Here is a 23,368-nt window from a genome sequence, read left to right on the forward strand (position 1 = left end):
AGATACATATGTTTACCATCACTATACTTTGCTGCATCAGGGAAAAAAACGGTAAGGACGTGCAAAATGGCTGACCTTCAAAATGCTGCGGCAGCAGGACAAATAATCCCGGCTTTCTTATTGAGATCACCAAAGGCAACATCTGAAAGAAGGCAGCTCTAATATCTTAATAGAAAAAGATCAAAACATTCAAGTGTAGTTTGCTGAACTGAAATCATCGCTCTGTACTTCCATCTGCATTTCTCACTCCTTTTTTTTTGAAACATTAACTTCATGCCCTTATGGCTAACTCATTTCTTGTCCTGTAAACAGGGAAGTAAGTATGTGACGCAAGCAGGATGCAGAGAGGAAGAAAGTAAATACGGTGGAAATATCCTAATGTATGGTCTTAGTACACTTCCATATATTGTTGCATCATTTTGGCATGTGTGTGCTTGCATGTAGGTCTGTATCTGTAGGTGTGAGAGTGCCAGTTAAAGGAAAGGCCAATCGATCAGCGGGAGCTTAACAGCTTGACTCAAAGAGCACATTACTACTTGCAGCTATGTGCTCTTCGAGATTTCTGTACCGTGGTTATTGTATGACTGAATTGTAAAGTCCAAACTTCAGACGTGCTGGCTGAGCCCAGCAGACTATGATTTTACAAAGTCTGAAATTTGCAGGGCTGCTTAGTTGAGGTGGCCAAACAAACCCATAACAAATCCTTCTAGAAACAAGCCTTGTCATCTGGCCGCTATCTCTGTAACTCCTCTGAGCGGCTATTTCAGGATAACACAACCCAGGCCCTAAATGACTGCGAAGAGAGCCCTTAGTTGATTTCAAAAAGAGCAGACCTCTTATGCTCATTTCCAGTTGCATAACTTTGTTCTTGGATGAGTCACTTTCCATGACTCACAGGTCAAAATAAAACTCATGTAGCTTATACAAGGCCCCTAAGTTTATTCACTCTGTTAAATCAGCAGTTTAAAGTTACAGTGTAGATTGCAGGTTTTAGTCCAGCAACAGAGATCAGAATGATTAAATTTATAGTGTACCCCATAACAAGCGTGGCTGGCTAGCATGTTTCTACCACTGTTTGGACCAGATCCGAATTGTTTAGCTTAAGATGTTTAGCTCAGATGAGTTGTTGATGATGCACTGAAATGTTGGTAAGTGCTACTCTTAGCCTCTGTTAGCTGCTGTTAGCATCTGTTAGCCTCTCTTAGCGGCTGTTAGCCTCTCTTAGCGGCTGTTAGCCTCTCTTAGCGGCTGTTAGCTGCCGTTATCTGCTGTGAAACTGTCTTTAAAGTGGATGAACTTTTGTTGGACTTGGATGCTTAGCGAATAACCTCACATAGAATGTGAGAATGGAATCAAACTGTTTCGCAGAGGGAAAGTGTGATTTTTGGGACACTCAAGCCTAACATTAGCTAGCGTGTAACCAGCTGTTGTTGTTTAGTCAGCTGTCCAGTGACAGGAGGGTTCCATGTTGAATCTGCTGTTTAATTGTGATAATTATGAGGAATAAATCAGCATGTTTTTGTGTGTTTGCCTTCAGTTCAGGAGACGATGTCCCTGCCAATGAATAATTAAAACAGTGATTATCAGCAGCATCAGTGCAATAGCAAAATTGTTATCCATTTGAGCTGCTGACTGGCTGTTAAAGGCATGGACGAATCATCTTTGGTGGTACAGAGTTCTCCATGAATTTCTGTTCAGGATTCACTGCTGTTTCTCTCTCATAATGTCTCTGGTCATAATCAAATCAAGAGGTTATACATGACTCAAAGGATTTCTCTCTTGTCTGGGCTTTTGCTTTCAAGACAAAGCAAATTTGAATGAAATTGTAATACAGAGCTGTCAAAATGAATTAGCAGCAACTTTCCAGACATTTTGATTGTCATCTAGAGAGTTCACCACCAGATGAACATCATTAGCTCCCTGCCATTGTCAGCAAGGATTGAAGACCTTGTTCCAGACCTTGTTTCAAAGACAAGAGCAAGTCTTTATCACCTGGTGTCTTTTACGATCATATCAGCAGAGCAGTGAACTGTGAGAAATCTCACTAGTACAGGCTAGCAGACTCAGTGGAAGTCCACACAGAGACCACACCAAATATTCGCTTGAGAGACTCTGCAGACTAGATGAATTTTGGCAAAAGCCTGCTCTAACCCTTCTGCAGAGCCCACAAGTCAGCAACTCTGGGCAAGCGTGTACCTTTTGGGATTCAGCACGACTTCTCTCTTCGTCGCCCCGAGTTGTCTCAAAGCATCTGAAGTCAAAGAAACAAGAGGCCCGAGAAAAAGACGCTCAAGTGACTGACTTCAGCTCCGTTGCCCCCAAATCCCAGCATCAACCGGAGTGACAAGCTTAATGTTTTTGTTCTTGACGCCTCGCGCTTGAGTGACTGATTTATTTATAGAGGTTTCGTATATGCCTGTAGGTAAAAAAAGAAAATTAACTGATGTGTGTTTTCAGTTTCTTTTTCAGCTTTCGAGGAGCAGGAGTAAAGAAAATGTTTTCGATCCGACAGCATCAGCAGGTTGAAGCCGTAAACGCTCGCTCTGCCACCTGATTGTGATGGATTTTGATGCTATCGCCTTTCATGCTTTCTTGGGGTGAAATAAAGCATTGTCAAAACAACATCTTCAATTTTCTTTGCGTCTCGTCATCGTGTTTATGTTTCATGTTTTTGTGTACGGTGGATTGCAGCACAGAGCGAGAGAGAAAGAGAGAAAATCCCCCCACCGCCTTATGGGACAGTAAGAAGTTCAACTGAAGCCTCTGAAGAAGATCTCAAATCTCTTATTCTGGTGTGATGATTATTTGCAAGCATAAGACTTTTTTCTACTCGGTGCAGGAAAAAAAAATGAAGCAAAGCAGCAACAGCAACTAATTGCTTTTTCTCAAATTATCCCCAATAATTGCTTTTTGGAGTCCTGTTATTCGTTATCAACCCAGACCACATTTTTAGAGCCATTCGCCGACTGCTGCAACCTGTGCATGTTCTTATCTTAACCTCTCTAGTTAGACAGTTAATCAAACCACTTTGCTTGTCAAACGGATCACCTGAAACTGTGCACAATGGCTCTCGGCTCAGAGGGAAAGAGAGGTTTGCAAAAGCGGGGTGCGTTTGTTTGGTCCCGGCTTTGCAGCTGGCTGTTTGTGTTTCTACCAGCTTTGATTGCTGTGCTCCAGCCCACTTGGCATCCCACATCACTGGAATACATTGACAGCGGAGAAGAGGAGGCGATGCTTCTCTGCACGAAGTTGTCTCTGAGGATAGGGCCAAGTGAAGAGAGACAGAGAGGAGAGAAATGTCTAACATTCGCTCTGTGTGTCTATAAATAAACACCCCGGTGGCATCGCGAGGTGCAAGTCAACAGTAATCGTAACCCAACTTCTCATTAGGTGGTTCAGATAAGCTCTGTCTGATGACGGGGAGGGGAGGGGGGGGGGATGTTAATTTCTCATCTTTCTTTTATTTTAAAAATGTCTTTGAAGACGGGTGAATAAGAGCCTCATTATAAATAGACAGAGAATTGGAACTGTCCAACTGGTCTTTCTCAGAAAAATAACAATTTTAAATAACCACCATCAGAGCGCACAGTCGAAGGAAGTACTTTCTTTTGCTTTTTTAAACATTTGAGTAAAAAACGAGCAACAGTTTGCACAAATCACCATGAGAAAGCAGCATTAGACGGATAAGAGGAGACAAATGGGCGTCATTATAAAACAGAGATGAAAAATAGGTATGGCAAAGCAAAAGCTCCTTGAGAGCGAGCGGCCTTACCAATGGAGTCATTATGTGAGGGCACAATGGGCCTGAATCCTGCTTCGTTAGACATCTTTCCATTTTACATCATGATTATTCAAGGAAGCAGAAATTCACCGAAAAAGCAAAACATTACCAGGAAATCATTTTTTTCTCCCCTGTGCTTTTTTAAAAGCCTGCAGTTATTATCAAAAAAAAGAAATGGTGTTCCCCATAATCGCTCTCATTGTACAGAAATACAGATTAGATACTCTACATGGTCCTTTCAATGCTGTGTCACTTAAAGCTGCATTAGACAGGACTCTGGAGATGAAAAGAAAAAGCACCAGAATATGAAACCAAAGGTCATGATTTCAGTAAAAACTGGCAGACCCGAAAGTGCAGAATGCATAAAGCAAATTCTCTGTTCGGGAATTTTAATTAACTTAAAGAATGGACTCGAAGGCATCGACCGATCTGAGAAGTGCAGGCTCATGCTGAAGGGGTGTGAGGCAAGTGGGCAGCCAGGTGAGTTTCCAGAGGTGAAGCTGGCTTATGACTGACTGGTTGCTCAGAAGACAAACAGAGCTGCAGGTAAGTACCAGCAACTAAACGCAAAGGAAGGAAGGCCAACCTCGAAATGAGACAGTAGGTGGACGAGCCGCTCCTTATATACTGCAGATGAGCGGTTGGTGACGAGAAGCAGGTGTGCCATCCGGGGAACCAGCTGGAGCCGTAAGTAGACACGCCTCCGGGAGGCCCTCACAACCTCAGGGAAAACTGTTTACTCTCAGGAAGAGCAGGTGTGCTCCAAACATCACATTTCTCCTGGTGCAATAAATAGGTAAAAGCGGAGCCTCGCAGTGTGTGAGCTGTGGATTTCCTCTTTCTGAAAGTGTCTGCACACACACACACACACACACACACACACACACACACACACACACACGTATGACTTCAACGGTTTCAGCTGAAACAGTTTCAATGTTTCAAACCATATTCCAGGGTTTTTACTTCACGATTTATTTAAGAAAATAAACGACAGATCTGAATGTTAGAAAATGTTTTGGAAAAATTCTACAAAAATTAGATGAAAATACTTAAAGGATCAATTAAGGTTGGTTTATTATTTTGTTAAATAAGTTGAAAAAAAGTAAGTAAAAGTAACAAGTAAATAGAGGAGCAAGGTAAAACGAGGTAAAAGATAAAGTTAAACAAATGTTATGTTGTTATTGCAATGACAGACAATAGAGCTATAATACATGTTTTTTTAATTATCCTACTTTTATAAAAGGGAACATTATTTAAAGAGTATGCATTTAATTCAAAAAAATATCTAAAGGGTATAACAAAAAGGGTAAAGAAAACAACCTTTTTTGCTCGATTTAAAAGAATAAAAATAACTGCAAGCAAACTAGTGACAAAGATACTTGGGCAGGTTGTCATATCATAGAACTTTAGAAAATAGAGATGCACCAGGTGGAAGCTGTGGCTGAATATAGTATTCAAGAAACAGGAATGTAATATGTAAAAGGTCTGCGCTCATCTGAGCCTCACAGCTGAATGAAACGTACAGTCGAGGCATGCACTTTTATGTGTTCAGCATGTGGGTCGGAGTGAATGTGTACAAAACATACCATGACTTGTGAAGGCAAAACGGGATCAATGTTTGTGGTACATTTAAGTTAAGCACCAAAGACAAACGGTCAGGCATGACGTCCTCATAATAAATCAGATAACATACTGCAAATAATTATTTCTGCATTTGTGCGATTGAAATGAATTAACCATGTGTGACACCGATTGAAAGATTTGGCCAAAATAATTTTGGAGTGAATGAGCCTAAACATGATGACCTAGTGACACTGTGCCACCTGTGACACACACACACACACACACACACACACACACACACACACACACACACACACACACACACACACACACTGAGGCATACTCGAGGTCCACGACCACTCTTTCTCCTGCATGTGCTTCATAAATGACAAGCCAAGGCTGTATTTTAGTTTTGCAAAGGATCTGAACCTCACTTTCTCCCCACTTTTGAAAGCTACTACCATTAACCCAGTAGATCAGTACTTCTCACTACTTTAAAAGACTTCTTAACTTTTCAGTTGAAAAGATCTAAAAAGCATCTCTTCATAGGCTAGATTTCCCAAAGCCCCGAGGAGCTGCCAGGGCCTCGTTCCCTCGCTGACCTTTTGAATTAAAGTGCTCAGAAGTTATCATTGCTTTTAGATTCAGTGGTAGCAAAAACATGGTGGGCACTTCATCTTTATTTGCAACAGACTGACATAAGATATCAATGGAAAAAAAATAGGCGTTCAAGTTTAGCTAAGTTTTTATTTTCACTTCAGTTTTATTTAAGCGCTGAAGACCCTACAATAATACAACTAAAGCAATTAAATGAACCCACTTGGCAAAAGTGGGAAGGAAAAACTCCCGTTTAAAACTCCCAGGCTCAGGAAGAGTCAGCGATCTGCCACGACCGGTTAAATTCAGAATAAGCCTGCCATCATTCAGCCTACTGAATGATTTACTGTCTAAACTGCAATGCAAATCTTGCTGTGATGGTCAAAATCCAATGTCTTTTTAGGCTTTGAGGGAACGGTTTGATATTTTATGTTGAATTGCTTTCTTGAATTAGACGAGTAGACTGATGTCACGCGGTGTTTCAGTAGTAGGTGCTGAACTGAAGCACCTACTACTGGAGACAATTAGTGGGGCTTGGCTTAAAGGCTGTCGGCTGCAGTGACTTCCTCAACCTTTGTCACATTTGGTTCGTAAGCAACCAGTCGAGACTCTGCAAACTATGTGACACCCTGAAAACCACAAAGGAGACACATCCTGTTAATTACTGAGCCTCACAGGTACGTGCAGACACATTTTTCTTTTAAACTTTGGCTATAACCTGGCTATCACCCTCCAGCTATTGCTTCATACTAATCGCACAGGCATGAGAGTGGTATTGATCTGCTCATCGCACTCTGCTGCAAGAACGCAAAGAGCCATGTTTTTGGAGCCATTTGTCCAATCCCTTAATTAGTGCTGCCGTGGAGATATCTGGTTTGTTGTACAACCACTTATTTGTGTTATTTCCCAGCAAAAACTTTATTTTTATGCTCCATGATCTCTTTGAGTGGAAATTGACAGCGAGCTGCCACTGCAAAGCAGCTAGACTTGGTAACTGCAGATATACCCAAAAGATACACAGGTCTCTGTGTTGACCCGTCTCCAAATCCCGACAGAACCAACCGTCTTCATGAATGTCGTCTAGGTCTGATGACATTCATGAAGACGGACACTTTTAATATTCAACGGGTGACAACTTCACATGGACTTGCACCCTCGGTATCGTTCAGAAGCTTCTAGTCGGTCTTCTTCAGCCTCTCACACATACACACACACTGCTCGCTCTCCTGCTGTTGCTGGACAGAAGGGGACATCTTGGATGACATTCTGAAGCAGATGCAAAGACTCCATTACGGCTGCCCCCACCAGCTCCACGGCCATATTTCCTCTGTCAGCGTAAACACAGCAATGAGATTCTAAGGGAGGTGACCAAGAGCTTGGCCTCATCCCCCGGCGCAATCTGCTTTCAGGAACGCCGGAGCAGACGCGTGGCTGCGTTAGGCAAATGCGTTCCCACAGACACAAAGAGCGCCGCGCCATATGGTCGCGCTCCATAATGAGGGTCATTAATGTGCGGCTGAAATGAGTGATTGACGTGCGGCGGGGCGCGCTGAGTGGCAGGTCCATCCGCGTTCGAAAAGACGGAGATGACAGCGTGTCACGGGCGCACGGGTGAAAGCACGCGGGCGCAGGTTCTCTTCTGATGAGCCGCTGACAATGTCAGAGCTTTTACCTGGCATGACCGACCCATCTGGATGAGACTGTTGATTGAATTGTGGTGGATTTTTATGTTAAAAAGTTTAAGGAGCTTTTCTGCTTCCTACCCCACCACCTCTTTTTTTGTCTGAAATATTATTGATGCCATTTTAGTCGAGTCTGTTCTGCTCGGTTTGAAGTGCTGTCACGGCTCGATATGATTATATTTAGGCCCTTTCGCAGGCAAAGGAGTCAGGGGACTTTGAAATGTGGAGGCAGATACCTCGAAATACAGCAGACTTTTATTGGACTCTAGAAACAGCTCCTACTGAGAACAGTCCAGAAGATGAATGGCAAGCTTAACCTCTTTCTGAGGTACAGCTCTTACTAATTGGTGCTTCTGACAGCAGCTAGTGCATTATAAAGGGCCGTTCTTACATTAATAAACAGCTGGACGTACGCAGCATAAATATATCAACCTGCAACCTCAGTGCTGAATCTTTCAAAAGCAGCATAGTTTTACTTCACAGTCTCTTTCACATTTGATCCTTTTTTAAAGATAAAATGACATTACTGTATATAAGGAGGAATCAACATCACTAACTTTTCATCAGGAAGTAATTTGGCACCTGGGCAGCTGTTTCTCAAGGACAAAACAGCAGCAGCAGCTCAGAGGCAGGCTAAATTATCTTTGCCCAAATAAAAGTAAAAAAAAAAAGCAGATGGACAGCGTGACTGCTAAAGTTTCCTCCTCACTTTTTTTGTTAAAAAGTTAGCCTCTCTAAAAATGTGGCTCTCAGTATAATTGATCGTGCTTAGAGAAAGGAAAAGAAAGTCTCTAATGAATCAAACTTCTGAAAAACAAACTTTGTTAATGTCAGCTAAAAGTTCACGTTTCATTTGCGAGAGCTCTCGCTGGCTCGTCCAGATTCCTCAGGCAGGACCTGAAAAACATTTTTTATTACTTACAGAACATGCCCCTGGTTAAACATTCAATTCTTTTAAAAAATTTCATTTCTAATATTGGATACGAGTATTTCCAGCTTTCAGCGTGCCAAGCAGTAACTTTTAGGCAAACATTTAGCTGTTTATTAGAACTGCAAATCAATATCTACCTGAGCGTCTGGCTGCTCTTACCTGAACTTATTAGGTCGTATCTGCTGTGACAAGAGCCAGACTGATGTTTCCAGCCGTAGATAAAATGATTGAGCTGTGATAAATCAGATTACTTTGGGTTATATGTGGGGAAACAAATAGCCGCTTCGGTGATTATACACAACCAAATAAATGTTTCTTCTTGTCAACTTACAGGAAAATTGGAGAGCTCATAAAAAAATAAAGAGCGGGGCAAAATCAATAACGCAACAATATTGGTCTGCATTTGGATTTGGATTACTGGTGCATTTCAACCTGGCAGCCACTTTTCTCAAGTATCACAATGTTTGTAAGTTTAGTTTATGACAGAGGCTTTAAAAGCATTTTCCTTTAAAATGCATGTGGGTGTATGAGTTTTGTTTTTTTGTTTTTTTACCAGTACCTTAATACTCTTGTAATAATGTCCAAGGTGGTTTCAAATGTAATATGTTATTATCAGTGAGGGAAATAGAAATACATTTCAACCTGAGGATGGTTACATATGCAAGGACACATTGTGTTGCTTAACGTTAACCATTTGTTTCAATGTCAGAACTTCACTATAATGAGCTTGTTGGATTTCTAATTCTTCTGCTGCTGTGGACAATCTCTGTGATCATTTTACTGCATGCACTCGCCAGACACTTTATAACATACACGCTGCTAGTACCTTTTTCCTTTAGAGCAGCCTTAATCCTCAGATTCAACAAGGTGCTGGAAACAATCCTCAGACAATTTGGTCCATATTGACGTGATAGCATCACACAGTTGCTGCAGATTTGTCAGCTGCACATCCATGATGTGAATCTCCTGTTGCGCCACATCCCAAAGGCGCTCGGTTTGATTGAGATCGGGAGTGTGCCAAGCAAAACCACCAGCCAGCAGCAGCCTGAAGTGCTGATACAAACCAGGATGGATCCATGTGTTCATGTTCAGGATGATAGATACTTTCTAAATTATGGGGTTTTCTGATTGTTGCAGCAGAAATTCAGACTTATCAGACCAGCGAACATTTTTACAATCTTCTACTATCCAGTTTTAGCATGTCTGGCTGAATTGTAGCGTCAGTTTTCTCTTATTTGCTGATAGGAGTGGCATGCAGTGTGGTCTTCTGCTGCTGGAGACCATCTGCTTGTTGTAACAAGTGGTTATTTGAATTACTGTTGCTTTGCTATCAGCTCAAACCAGTCTGACAATTCTCCTCTGAAAAGATAAGTAATCATCATCTCAAAAAATATATCATCCCAAAGATATTCCTTTCAACAGGCTTAAAACTATGTAGATGCAATTTTTAATCAGTAATTTCCTTTAATCACCTAAAGAGTAAAGAGCTAGCTTATAATAGCATAAAGAAAAGAGTTAGCCTATGTTAGCATAAAGGCTAGTAGCCTGATAGTGAAATGATGCAAGATGACAACTGGAAATCTCAGTTTACCTCTCGCTATTGGGTTTTATTTATCTAGAGTCATAAAGTCATGAAAGTTTCAGCTTATATGTGTAAAAAATTATTTTAAGTGTGAAATATCCATTTAGCTTAGCTTAGCATTAACACTAGAAATAAGGGACACCTCTATGGGGGCACTTGTTTTTGTTTTCTCACCCCAACCGTGTCATAGCAAAACCCTGAGCCTGGTTTTGCCGGAGCTTTCTTCTTGTTAAAAGGGAGTTTTTCCTTCCCACTGTCGCCAAAGTGCTTGCTCATAGGGGCTCATATGATTGTTGGGTTTTTCTCTGTATGTATTATTGTAGGGTATATCTTACAATATAAAGCACCTTGAGGCGATTGTTGTTGTGATTTGGCACTATATAAATAAATAAAATTGAATGGAATTTTCCTGGATCTTTACAAAGGTGAAGAAATCTCAACTTAATACTCAAGTCCAGCCTATCGCCACCCATAAAACTATAGCTTGTGGGGCCTTTGTATGCATAACAGAAAGATGATATAACATTATAGAATGCTGGCAGATGTATTTCATTTTTAAGAGGCATATTCAAAGTTTTCACCTGTTTACAGTCTTTATGGCAAGCTGTTTATCATAGGACTGCATTATCTTATCAACAGAAAGATATGAGGTTTATCAGTCTGCTTATTTCACGCTCTGCATAAAGGCAATTCGCATATTTCCCCACAGACAGAACTTTTACAAGTACAAGGATTGGCACGTAGTAGTCCTGAAAGTTAACGTTTCTTTTTAACTACAATTTTCCTGGGAAGGAGACTTCATCAAGGAGACCAGCCATCAAGATTCTCTAAATTATGATTACTTGAAGAAGACTTTCAAGGCAGCTCGTATTGCCAACGCGATGAAGTGGGCCACTGAGGTCTTTTGATTGCAAGAGAATTGCAGGGACGGGTGAAAAGCAAAGCCCAGGTCCCAGCATGTGGGTCCAAGGGCACATGATTGACATTTCCAAAGACCTCTAGGGCCACAGTGAGAGCCTAAAAGCTGCCGGATTTCCAGCCGTGTGAGCGGCCCCCTCGAATGCCCATCAAAGCCGAGGCTGTGTGTGTTCCACCCACATTAGGCATCTCCCACTGTCAGGGAGACATTAACAAGGCAGGTTGTGCTCTGTCCTCTTCACTCAAACACCTGGCTTTTCCTGTTGACTGTTCAAGACATTCTCTCTGTGAGCTTCCTGGGAAGAGGTGACGGACGGGGCATCGCTGCCTTCAGGAGTCCTAACACACATTTTCCAGCCTTGCTGCCATTGCTGCCATTGCTTTCACTGCTGTGATATTTAAAAGTAAAAAAAAAAGAGTGCCACCTGGTGTCAGCGTGCCTCGGCGCTCTGAATGTGAGGTCATTAAGTTGATCGAAAACAGTTATCTCACACTCCGATTGGTTCCCAATGGTTACAGTTCAGCAGTGACAGTCATTTAGCAAATTAAACACTGAGTAGAAGTGGAGCTCGAGAAGCAGACCTCACCCCCGCAAAGTCAACCTGATGCCCAAAGTCTTTTTTGTTTTTCTCACTTTGTCAGACAGCCTATGGGGAAATTAACTGATGAAATCATGCTGGCAACGGGGTTGCTATAGAAACTTCACATATAGGCTGGAGTTTGTCACCAGAGAAAAAGCAGGAGAGAGAGAGAGGTGGCTGTGTTGAATGCTCACAGGAGAGGCATCAAAGGTGAAGTCATTTGCAACACAACATTAATGCCGTGGTTTATTTCTTCTCTTTCTTCCTCGCCGCAATAATCCCTTCACATCATCAGGCCTAGCTGGAGAAACCGGAGAGGAGGGCTGTTTTCACCCTGCAGCACAGTCTATCATAAATATTAAGGTAGACACTATGATTTTTTATTATGAGATTATGAACTGGATTGGACAATGAATTATACCTATTACCCATGAACAAAACGCTCTTTGCTGTCAGGGCGCTTCTGTGTATCTCAGTAAATCACTTTGGAAATAGCATGTTTCTGTTGAACTGTCCAACTGTGAGAAGTGTCAAGGTACATACTGACATTGTATTGTCGAAATGCTGCACACATCTTGATCAGATGTTCTGTTACTGGCCCCTAGTGGTTCAGGTCAGAAGTAAGACTGCAGCAACACAATGACTTGAGTCACGTTTGTGGAGTACAGTATAGACAAGTAAAAGACGCACAAGACAAAACTAAAATGAGAGGAAAACATGTTCGTTTCCCAGACTGATTGAAAATGGTCAACTGGTTGTGCTGGTTGTTCATTAGCCTGTGACAGAGAATAACAAGACATGTTTGGTTTCAAGACAAAACGAGGGGACTTAGAGCAGGTGTCGAATAGACGGCCTGACTTTGAGGCAGAATGTGGCAAATCAGTCATTTCTTGTATTGCCTGGAATTTAAAAACAAGAAAAAAATCGACTCACATCCTTACCAACATGTGGGGGCAGGTGCATGGCAGAATAAAATTAACATAGAAAAGAATTACAGGTCTGTAAACTGGAGAATTTCCTTATTAATACATTTTGATCTGACAGGAGGGTAACAGCTTAAATCACTTGTGATGGGTCACATGACCACGACCAACGATTGTAATATCCAATCAGAATCAGAGGTCTTATATAGGACAAACTGCTGATAAATAAATAATCTAATATTGACACATATTATGTTTATGTAAGAGTGATATCTCCACATGGAGGTGCTTTAAAGCCACCAAAAATATCACTTTAATTTTTCTTCCCTGAAAACCTGTACAATAAAGCCAGATCAAGACAGGTGTCTGTAAAGATTAGAGTTCTTACTGCTGAATTTTGTAAAATGAACAAAATGAAAAAACAATAACAACAAAAAACATGTTTTTTTAATTCTATATATTGTTACATATATGAATCTATGATTTTACAGTCATAAAAAATGAGCAAATATCAGGGTGGTAAATTCAGTATCAAAATTATGCTGCTATTTACCTTACACCTGTTTACCTGGGGACCAGCTGTATATTTCTATTTTATATATTTATATTTAATTTTGGAATCTATTATCTTTCCATGATTCACAGTTCAAAATCATTCAGATTTGTTTTTTGTCTGGAATAAACTGTTTTAGCTCTCCTAGCCTTTTACTTACACCAACTTCCTGGTGATTGGCTGCTCCTCGTAACCAAGAGGTGGGCGGAGCTCCTGTGCTCATAGTGATATCACACAAAGCCAAGAGTAGAAAAAAAATGTCTAAAATGGATCTTTTAGAGCATTTTGAATCACATACCCTGACCTCAATTTTTCTACTCTGTTTAATACGAACGTCCTCATAAATACACCTACATCCTTCATTAGATCTCATTTCAGTTTAAGACCGGATGATAAAAAATGTACCTGTAGAGAACAGAGATTAAAAGTGATTAAATGGCGGAATTCATTTATAATCAGTTGCAGTTGCTTCGGCCTGATTTATGGCTGTCAAAGCCCATCCTAATTTCAGTCTGGGTGACAGTGAGTGTCGACACTAGTCAGACTTCAGGCTCTGACATGAGAGATGCAGCACTGTCTGCCATCCCTCACTCTTTCCTCCCACCAGTCTTGATCCTCCTCCTCCCATCCCGCTCCCCTTCTTCGTACCGGTGTGACTTTTAGAGGAGAGGAGTGAACATTGTCATTGCATATCTCTATCAAGTATCAGTACCCCTCCTTTCCCCCCCTTAAAAAAAGTCTTCTTGAAAAAAGGAGGGGAGGAAAAAAAGTCTGTTTATTTCTGCCCGTTCTCGTCAGACTGCCAGTGGGTATAAGCAAATGTTTGCAGGGAGTGTGAGCATGCACACAAGCGCACGGTGAGGCGTTCAAAGCCAGATGCAGCCGAATTGAGACTCTCACACAGACACACTCTCCCCCTGCTGCGTTTTCACATTGTAAACAAACGCACAATACTCTCCCCACCTCTTTCTGTAGTTATTGTCGGCAGAGTGACGCCTCACTTGGATCCAAGCTTTCTTAGAATAAACCTTACCTGAAGTCGAGCGAGGGAGAGAGTCAGAAAGTTGGAATGTCACCTTCTGTTAGTTGGCATCTCTGCTGGGAGGGCTACGAGAGTGCAATGGGGCACAGTGGGGGCCTCTCTGAACCTTAGCTCGGGGACAGATGGCAGGTTTGGACCCTTGAACCTGCTAATGAGCGGGTCGTGCCAAGCGGTGTAGGACACGGGGCTATAGGTCAGGTTGCTCCATCAAAGCCGCGGTCCGTCGTGTCAACGGGGTGATGCCACGCCCAGCTGCTTAGCTGGTGGTAATATAGAGTACAGTAGTTAACGACTTATATTGGCTTTCTTGTGACCTGAATTAAAAACTGTCAGACACAAGCTGCCATTTTTATTGCCAAGGTGATTCATTCTTTATCAACTGTATGTACCTGCAAAAATTCACAGCTGGTAAAACACTAAAAAAATAGTGTCATTTACATAACATGTTTTGCTGTTAGACTCAAAAGCTCTCACAAACTTTAAAGGGTGAAAGTTACAGAGTTTAAAACAAACCTCACAAGGTTTGGCCACTGACACTAGCAGCTACAATCTGGCCACCCCACACCACCAATAATAAAGCGTGGCAAGAGGGTATACGCGTACATTATTCATACATTCATACATCACATTTAAAACACAGTCAGTAGTTTGTTTGTTTTTTAGTTTATTTAATATAAAAAATATTCTACTTATAAAGGGGCCTTGAGGTGACTGTTCTTGTGATTTAGCGCTAAACAAATAAAATCAAGTTGAATAGATATATGTAGTTTGTGTTGCCCCGCCATCTTGGATACAGTGGCCGAGAGTGTTTTATGTGGTTAGCTTTGAGTGCTCAGCTAGAGTAGAAAAGCGCTATATAAGAACCAGTTCATTTACCATTCACCCTTTCAGAGAGGTAGAGGAGAAGAGAGCTCATGGAAGCAAATTTTAATTCACGTCTGCACCTTCAGACTAAAAATGTGAAGGTTCATACCTATGTTTTATCATCTGAGAAGAGTACTGCTTCACCAAACAACGAGCTAGCTAAACTACAACAGCTGGTTAAAAGCTAACATTATGCCAACTAAAGCAGTTTTCCTAAAAAACACACTTTCCCTCTGATAAACGTTCTCACATCGTGTGAGTTATTTCGCGTCAGTGTAAACATCAGTAGTGAAAAAGTTTTTGCTAACGCCGGCTAACAGCAGCTAACACTGGCTAGCAGAAGGAAAACAGCATCGCCTAGCAACAGAAAAGTTCAAGATATCCTCAATAATTCACCTCAGTATGGCTGCCAGCAGACAGAAGTGGCCTTCACTGACTAATCAGCTCTTTTCAGACTGGAAGTTTTACTGCATGTTTCAGAGTAAATACAGTGTTATGCATGTGAATTGGGATATGTATGAAAAACAGACCTCAGTTGACTGCCATCTGCAATCTACTGACATCTACCATGTTTTTTTTTTACATACTGTAACTTTAAATAATTTTTCTACCATAACTTGTTTTTGCAGAGCTATTTTTCTTCAGTTGTTATTGCAGACACAACCACACGTTTCAACTGTAAGAAATCATATGTGCTTTGTGAAACAATTATAAACAGATTTTCAAAGTCATGCTTATGCATGAGTTCTCGTGATGTCATTCTACACAGCAATAATCTATAACCAAATAAGAATAAGTGACCCCCCCCCCCAAAAAAAATGTTGAATTTAGATAATAAGGATATAATGAGACTCCCCAAACTCTACAAAATAAGTTAGTCTGGCCACCCCTATTAAAAATGTCTGGTTCTGTGTGTAATATGGCCTCTTCCTGTTGTATGAGATGGAAAACTTCACAACCCTTGTAAATACACGCTAAAATAAGCTTAAATGTAAAAAAAAAAAAGAAGATTTAAGATCAAGATGATTTTGCTAAATCAAGCAACTATTTTTATTCAGAATGTATCGTTTTCCTCAGAGTTCGGGATGGAAATACTATCTTAGGAAACCATAAATGTACATTTTGTTGAAACATATCAGCGTTGATCAATTTGCTTCACCTTTGGATGGCACTGAAAAACATAACGAGACTGTGAAATGTACATTGATTTGTAATTCCAAGCTAAAAGTAACTTGGGAGGCTGCCAAATTCTATCAAGTGGAGTGAGTTTGTTTCTTAAAGCAAACCTAATTTTCTGTAATTGTTAATTCATCATCCAGCATTTTAATGCTTGGGAAAAGTACCAGTAGTTATCTTCCACAATGTGAGCTGAAGTAAGACTCATTTGCAGAGTCAAATGAACCAAGAATGATGCAGAAAGAATCGGGCTGTTGATTAGTGGTAATGACTTTATGAGGCACTGTCAGAAATTGCCTGACCACAAAGGTATCACAGAAGCACATAAAAAATATATAAATGGCCAAAAGTTTCTGCAGAGAAGTGGCATCTAGTATTCTTTGGAGGTGCATGTCAATTAAACAGCCCCTATTGCTCTGATTTTAATTCAGTTCAGTTTTATTTATATAGCATCAATTCATAACATAACACAATAAGGTGCTCTATATTGTAAGGTAGAGCATGACCCCCTATGTGCAAGCACTTGGCCACAGTGGGAAGGAAGAACTCACTTTTAACAGGAAGAAACCTCCAGCAGAACCAGGCTCAAGGAGGGGGCAGCCATCTGACCCCCCCCATGTACCTCACAGTGGTTTGGTCCACTGTTTACTCTAAACAAAGGACGTCATTTTCTTCTATACTGCTCGGTAAAAATAAATACATTCACTGTTGTAACCAGACTATATTTTATTAGCTCTGTCATTAAACCTAGTGCTTCAGTGCAGCCGCTACATTATTATGGGCCAGCTACGTCTCCTAATGCACCTTTATGGAGGCAGGAGGTCCGTGCGCATTAAAATCATTATAACTCACTGACTTTTCAACCAGCTTTCAAGTGCTTCTATGTGGCCTTCATTTCTGATCTTTTTTTATTTATTTATTTTTCATACATATACCGCCTGACCTAGTCTTGGACCCCTCACCCCTCTGGTGATCACTCCTGATGGGTACTGCAGTGGTACCATTGACGGGGAGTGCTTATTTTTATCCTTCTGTTCGCAGACCAGTCTCCTTTAGCATTAATGACTTTCATGTAATGCTATAAAAAAGACATTTTAAACAGTGCCTGCTCATTTATTGTGTATTTAAATTCATTACCTAAAATAAAATGCATGCCTTTGGATTGTAGGGGGGGGAAAAGTAAAGAAAAGAAAAAGAAACTGGAGCAGCTGCAGAAAACCCACCAATCACAGCGAGAACAAGTCTTATAAAGGTTTAAACACAGAACCTACTTGCTTGAATCTAGTAAAACATTAAAATACACATATATGTACCTCCTTGGTACATGAAAAGGTACATGCTTTCCTTGAAGTCCAATAAGTGTTCCTGTGGGGTACATTTGTGCAGATAGCACTTGTAGGGGAAAAACTGGCTTTTACTGTGCCTCAGCCTGAATTACTAGAAATAGCTCTGCCGCTGCATCTGTTCTTTAAGAAAAAATATGTTTTTTCCCTCTCTCTCTCTCTCTAGCCCTGAACTCACTACCTTCTATATGAACATGTACGCTCAATTTTGGAAACCGGTACCATTTTGTGCGTGAAAAAAACCTGCAACCAAACACCAGAGTCTGTGTCAGGGAACATTTTCACACTTCAGACATCTGCATTTGACACCTCAGCGTCAGTCTCACGACTCTCCAAATGATTGGCTCTGCGCAGGCACAGAAACAAAAGGTTACAGCTTACATACGTACAGTCTTTATAACCTTTACTTTTACCCTTTTGACCCGACAATGTAACGTTCGTCTGACTGTTTGTCAATAGATATTTTTTCCTCAGATGGATGTGCAAACGTCTAATCAATCCTGATGGGAAAGTCTGTAATCTCTATGGATTACAGATTTTCCCATCATGTGTCTGTATGCGTGAGTCTGTCTGTCTGTCTGTCTGTCTGTGGTTTAATTCCATTTCAGTTTATTAGATTTTTATGTTAATTTGAAGTTTTTCACTATAATTTCAGATCACCTTGTATCTTATTCAAATATTGATACTGCCCCTGAGTCCTGAATGGCCTAGTTTAATTGATTTGTAATTTCTTTAATAATCTCCTCTTAGTTTGTTCTTTTATTCTTTTTTTTCTGGGAAGCACTTTGTCAAGCTGGTTTTGAAAAATGCTATACAAATAAATCTCATTATTATTATTACTATTATAAAATCTGCAATTGTGATGGGGAAGTTTTGTAGGGAAATAGAAGTGAAATGAATATGTTGAATGAATGTTTTAGCACCAGCAGGAGCCAGCTGCCCTTGGTAATCCTTTGATCCATCGTTACAGCGACGCAGATTCACGGTCAGTATTTTACAGTATGTCCTTTCCAACTATCGATCTGCTCGTTGGGCTCAGATATAGAGCTGTTTTGTCTGAGGGAAATCTTAAAGAATAGTATGCAGTGGCTGATATTGGTGGAATAGACTGACTGCATCCTGGGAGCTCATTTGTAAAGAGTACAGGTGTGAGGGAAAAAAGAGAGGAGACAGGTAGGAGCTGGTGATGGATGATGAGGGTACACAGTGGACCGGTGACAGGAGAACATCAGTAGTTAAAGCGTCAATGATGTATTGTTGAAAGTAGTTTGGGGGTTGCTGCAGCCCACACCCAGTGCGTTGCTTTGTCATATTTAGTAGGCGTGATGCTTTTGAAACATTATTGTCATGCATAATCAGTCATCAGCATGCTCACTGGAGGCTTTTTTGTTCCTCCAATCAAAGAACTGAAGGAAAGCTGACTGACAGTGCAGTATTGCAAACCATACGCAACACAAATTCCCAGGTCCTGCCTATTTGATATTGCAGTGCGTGTGTGTCTGTGTGTATATATTTATAACCTTTCCAAATCCTGCTAATTCTTGCTCAGTGTGCAAACTCCTTCGCCACCAGTGTCCTGCTTTACCTTCACCCACACTTCCACACTTAAACTGCCCAGAGATGAAACAGGGCTTCCTGCTGTTGTCAATTCTAAAAGAGCGTGTGACGAAAAACCTCGGTGAAGGGTACCTTAATGCTGAAGGTGAGCCTCTGTCAAGTCTATTTGCCTTCAGGGACGATTATATTTTCCTCTATTTCCTGTGCAAATTACCCTTTGTAGGCACTATACTGATTCTGTCCAACCATTTTCTTAACCACTTATCCAATTCAGCGTGGGAGGGGAGCCAGAACCTCTCCCGGGGTACACCCTGGTTGCCAGTCTGTCGATGTGCTAACACAGAGAGGCTCACATTCACATCTGCAGTCAATTTAGAGTCGCCAATTAACCCCACAAGCATGAATTTGGACTGAGGGAAGGACCCGGAGAGAGCTCAGGTAGGCATGGGGGAGAACAAGCAAACTCCACACAGAAAAAAAGATCCCAGATGGCCAACAGCATCAAACCAGGAACCCTCTTGCTGTGAGGCAACTGGGTAAGGGTTAAGGTTAGAGGGTTAGGGGCTTAGGGGTTAGGGTTAGTGGGTTAGGGGGTTAGGGTTGGGGTCAGTATACGTTGGCACCAATAGTGATCTATCGAAATCAAAGACATGGTCAATACTTTTGAGACCAGACCAAGTAAGTAGCATAATGTAGTGATACGCCTAGTCTATCGTGTTTGATACCTAAATACATTGCAATTTTGAATAAATTATACTCTAAATTGCAAAAAAAAAAAACCCACTCTACTTTCAAAAAAACCTTTGAATTTTCTGTGAATTATTTCATGGTTCAGGCCTTACAGGGTTAAAGAGTCTATATATGGCGATTAAGGTGTATCAGTGCCACAGGTGAGGCCGAGGGACTTTCACCAGGGAAAGTTTGGTTCTAATCTCCCGGAGCCGAATGGTGACATCGACAGGCTTTTACTGTGTATTCCAACAAGCAGCTTGTCTGTGGTGTAGGGGCTTAAAACACGAGATGGGAGGCTGCAGAGAGAGGCTGTTTACTTTCAAATTCTTGATCCCACCCCCACCCTTCTAGGTTTCTGAGTGGTGCAGCTTTGGCTGCTGTTATTTGCTGACATATAATTTGGAGAAGAAAGATATCTGTTCCTGTGGTGGACTCTCATGGGTTTTATTCTTCCTCCCTTGTGGGACATTTCAAGAGCCCTCTGGGGCCTTCTGGTGGCCGCAGGAGGTCTAAGCAGACTAGAAGGACTTCGGGTTAGGTCGCTTATCTGCTGGGCTGAGTCTAATGGCACTGCATTAATGGCATAAATACACAGTGGCTCACATTTTAGTCAAAATCTTGTCGCACGATCATTCTTTTTGATTCGAGAAGAGCGCAGCAGTCTTCCTCGAGGTTCCCCCAGCTCGTGCCAAGCCCTCACTCAGTCAGATTCAATCACAGACAGTCAATACATACAATAAATCAATTACATCGTGATTAAAATTGTTCTACAGCCATCATGGCCAATCAAAATTAAATTGAGAACAATATGATCGAGTTAATATTCACCACAAAGGGGTTTTAATATACACTTGAGGCTCACAAAAGGCATTTATATGTCCAGACACTTTTCAGACTCCTGACTCGTCACTCCCACTTCTTCAGTCTGCTGAACCCTGTGGGAGCATAATAATTGTTCTCTCCTGCTGACTAAATTGCTCTGATGTGTAACAGAATTTATTTCTCCGTACTGCAAATGAGGTACATCAACACTACTGACACAAAGACATCGCCAAGTGGGGAAAAAAAATAACCCTCAAAACTATAGAACAACACAATTTTGCTTAAAAACAAAAAACATCCTGCGCACGTCACATTTGAGTCGGTTTTAAATTCATTTAAACAGCGTGTATCTTGGACTGCTGAATTTCAGGTCGATGCCTGTCACAGCATGACATCATACTCATGTTGAACTGAGGTCTGCTGCTGCTGCATCATTGTTTCTGGGCAGCAAAGAGCCTTCCTCCCTCCTCTGCAGGGAAACACTGCCACCTATGGAAATAGCAGCAAGTATGGCCCTGTGGCAGCCGTTTCCTCAGTGGACACACTGATAGGAGGTTTTGTGCCGTGTGCTGCAATTTCTATTTGTTTACAACTGCTTTAAAAAAATCCACCTTGAGTCGCTTTCTATATATTTTTATCTGACCTGATTTCGATTCCCCTCTCAGAGTCTTTAAGAGATAGAGTGTGAGGGAGAAATTAGTCATGGATAAACCCAGGGATTATGTGACTGTAAATATCTCCCCGACAGTCGGAAATGGTGCTAATATGTCAGGCTTGGCTGCTGTCAGTCATACTTAGAGATCGCTGCAAAGACCGGTCCCTTCAAAGCTACCTTATGATTTATCAAACTTCCACTTTTGCTGTCCGCTGAATGTGAAGCATGAATATGAGTGTGTGGAGGGTTTTTTCTTAGCAGATGGAGGCTGTGGAGCAGATGGAAGTCTGAGAATGTTGTATTATGGTTGGTGACATATTGAGAGCATTTCATACTGTATTGTTTTACTCTGAGCTTCACTGTTGAAAATAAGAGGAAAGTACTGTGTGCTTGCTATTTTAAGCCACACAATGAACGCATTAGAGAAGGTAAATCTACTGAAATCAGTCATAAAGTTTGAATAGGAGTAATCCATTATACTCATATAAAATCAAATGTAATCTTGTCATAGTAATGTTTTTGCTTTGATTATCCCCTTTGAAGGGACGGCTGTATTATTGGTTCTTTTGTTTTTCCGTCTGTCTGTTTGTTAAGAGTCTCGCATCACAGTTTTACAGGGTTTATCGTCAAAATCGTAACAGCTCGAGCTGATTTAATTACATTTTTTTATGGATCATCTTCAAACTTCACAACAATACTAATACTCACTTTGGGGAACATGAGCACCAATGATAAGCATTTGACCTTGACCTTCACTTTCAGCACCCAAGGTCAAAGTGAACCTTTAAAAAAAATTTAAAGGAACTATATCAAGTAATATATCATATGAAAGGACATGGAGAGAGTCTTATAAGACTCTTTTTATTTTTTTAATACGATAGCCTGTGATGTCAGAGTTGTGCCATAATGTCATGCCATGACGTCAGCATGTTATACATTAGTTTTAGTTGTCCGTACTAATTCCAATCTAATGCAATTAGACAACAAGAGTATTCTTCTTTAACATTTGTTTTTGCTTTGTTTTAACATATGTGCTGTAGCTTCGAACAAAGCCAGTGTGATGTGCAACTGCATCCATGAGAGATCAGCTCATGTCCAGTGAATTCCCAGCCAGCAGATGGGAGTCATGTGTTCTGCCTTCTACACACACTGTGCCTAAACCAGAAAATTCATCATAGCAGTGAAAACATCTGACGTAGGCTTCTCCAACGTGCAACATGTACGAACTTCAAACACTGTCTAGAGTTCGTGTGTGTGAAAATGCAGTTGAATTCATGCACAGTTAGACTGTTGAGAAATGCTCCTGCCACATTTCAGCGCATAATGAATCGAGTGGTTTCTGGACTGTGTATTTAGATGATGTAGGGATGTATAGCGATACGTAGTGAGCTCCTTTTTAAATTCATCCAAGCTTTGTTTGACCTTCTGGAAAATCGAAGTGTAAGGATGTTAAGGCTGTGGGGACTTCCTTGGGTGGTTGGGCAGGTTTGTGCTATAAGAGCCAAAGTAAATGTGTTCCCTCCTCTTACTGTAATAAAGGAAATCTGGCATACCAAGGCTATTGTTGTGGAACATTTTTGTGAAAAATTGTGCTGAGCTGTTAGGCACAAAGTTCACGTTTCAGGTGTCAGAAAGCTTTTGAGTATAAGAAGGTTTTCATTGTGTGGAAGATCCTTTCCAGCTGAAAGTAGATGCTTGCAAAGTGGGAATAGTGCTGGAACAGCATTGTTACAACAGGATGTAGCTGGTATTGAGCAGACAGTAAGCTAATTCTCCTACAAGCTTCTTAAACGACTGTATAGTGGAGAAAGAGGCGCTCACTTTAAGTTGAGCGTTGAAACCGTTTGCAGTGAGGGTTAGCAGTGATGCCGGCCACAGTCCCCTTACTTTTTTTGCACTCTTTACAGAAACCAAATCAGCATCTGATGAAACTGTGCTTATTTTTACAGCCTTACCATCTGGACATGCATCATCCGAAAGGCTCAGATGGTTGATGGCCTGTCAGAGCCTAGCTCTCCAATATAATATGTGTTTGTTTGGTTTCTTTTTTCATCAGTTTCTGG

The sequence above is a fragment of the Oreochromis aureus genome, linkage group 3, assembly GCF_013358895.1.
Source record: "Oreochromis aureus strain Israel breed Guangdong linkage group 3, ZZ_aureus, whole genome shotgun sequence".
NCBI classification, from domain to species: Eukaryota; Metazoa; Chordata; class Actinopteri; order Cichliformes; family Cichlidae; genus Oreochromis; species Oreochromis aureus.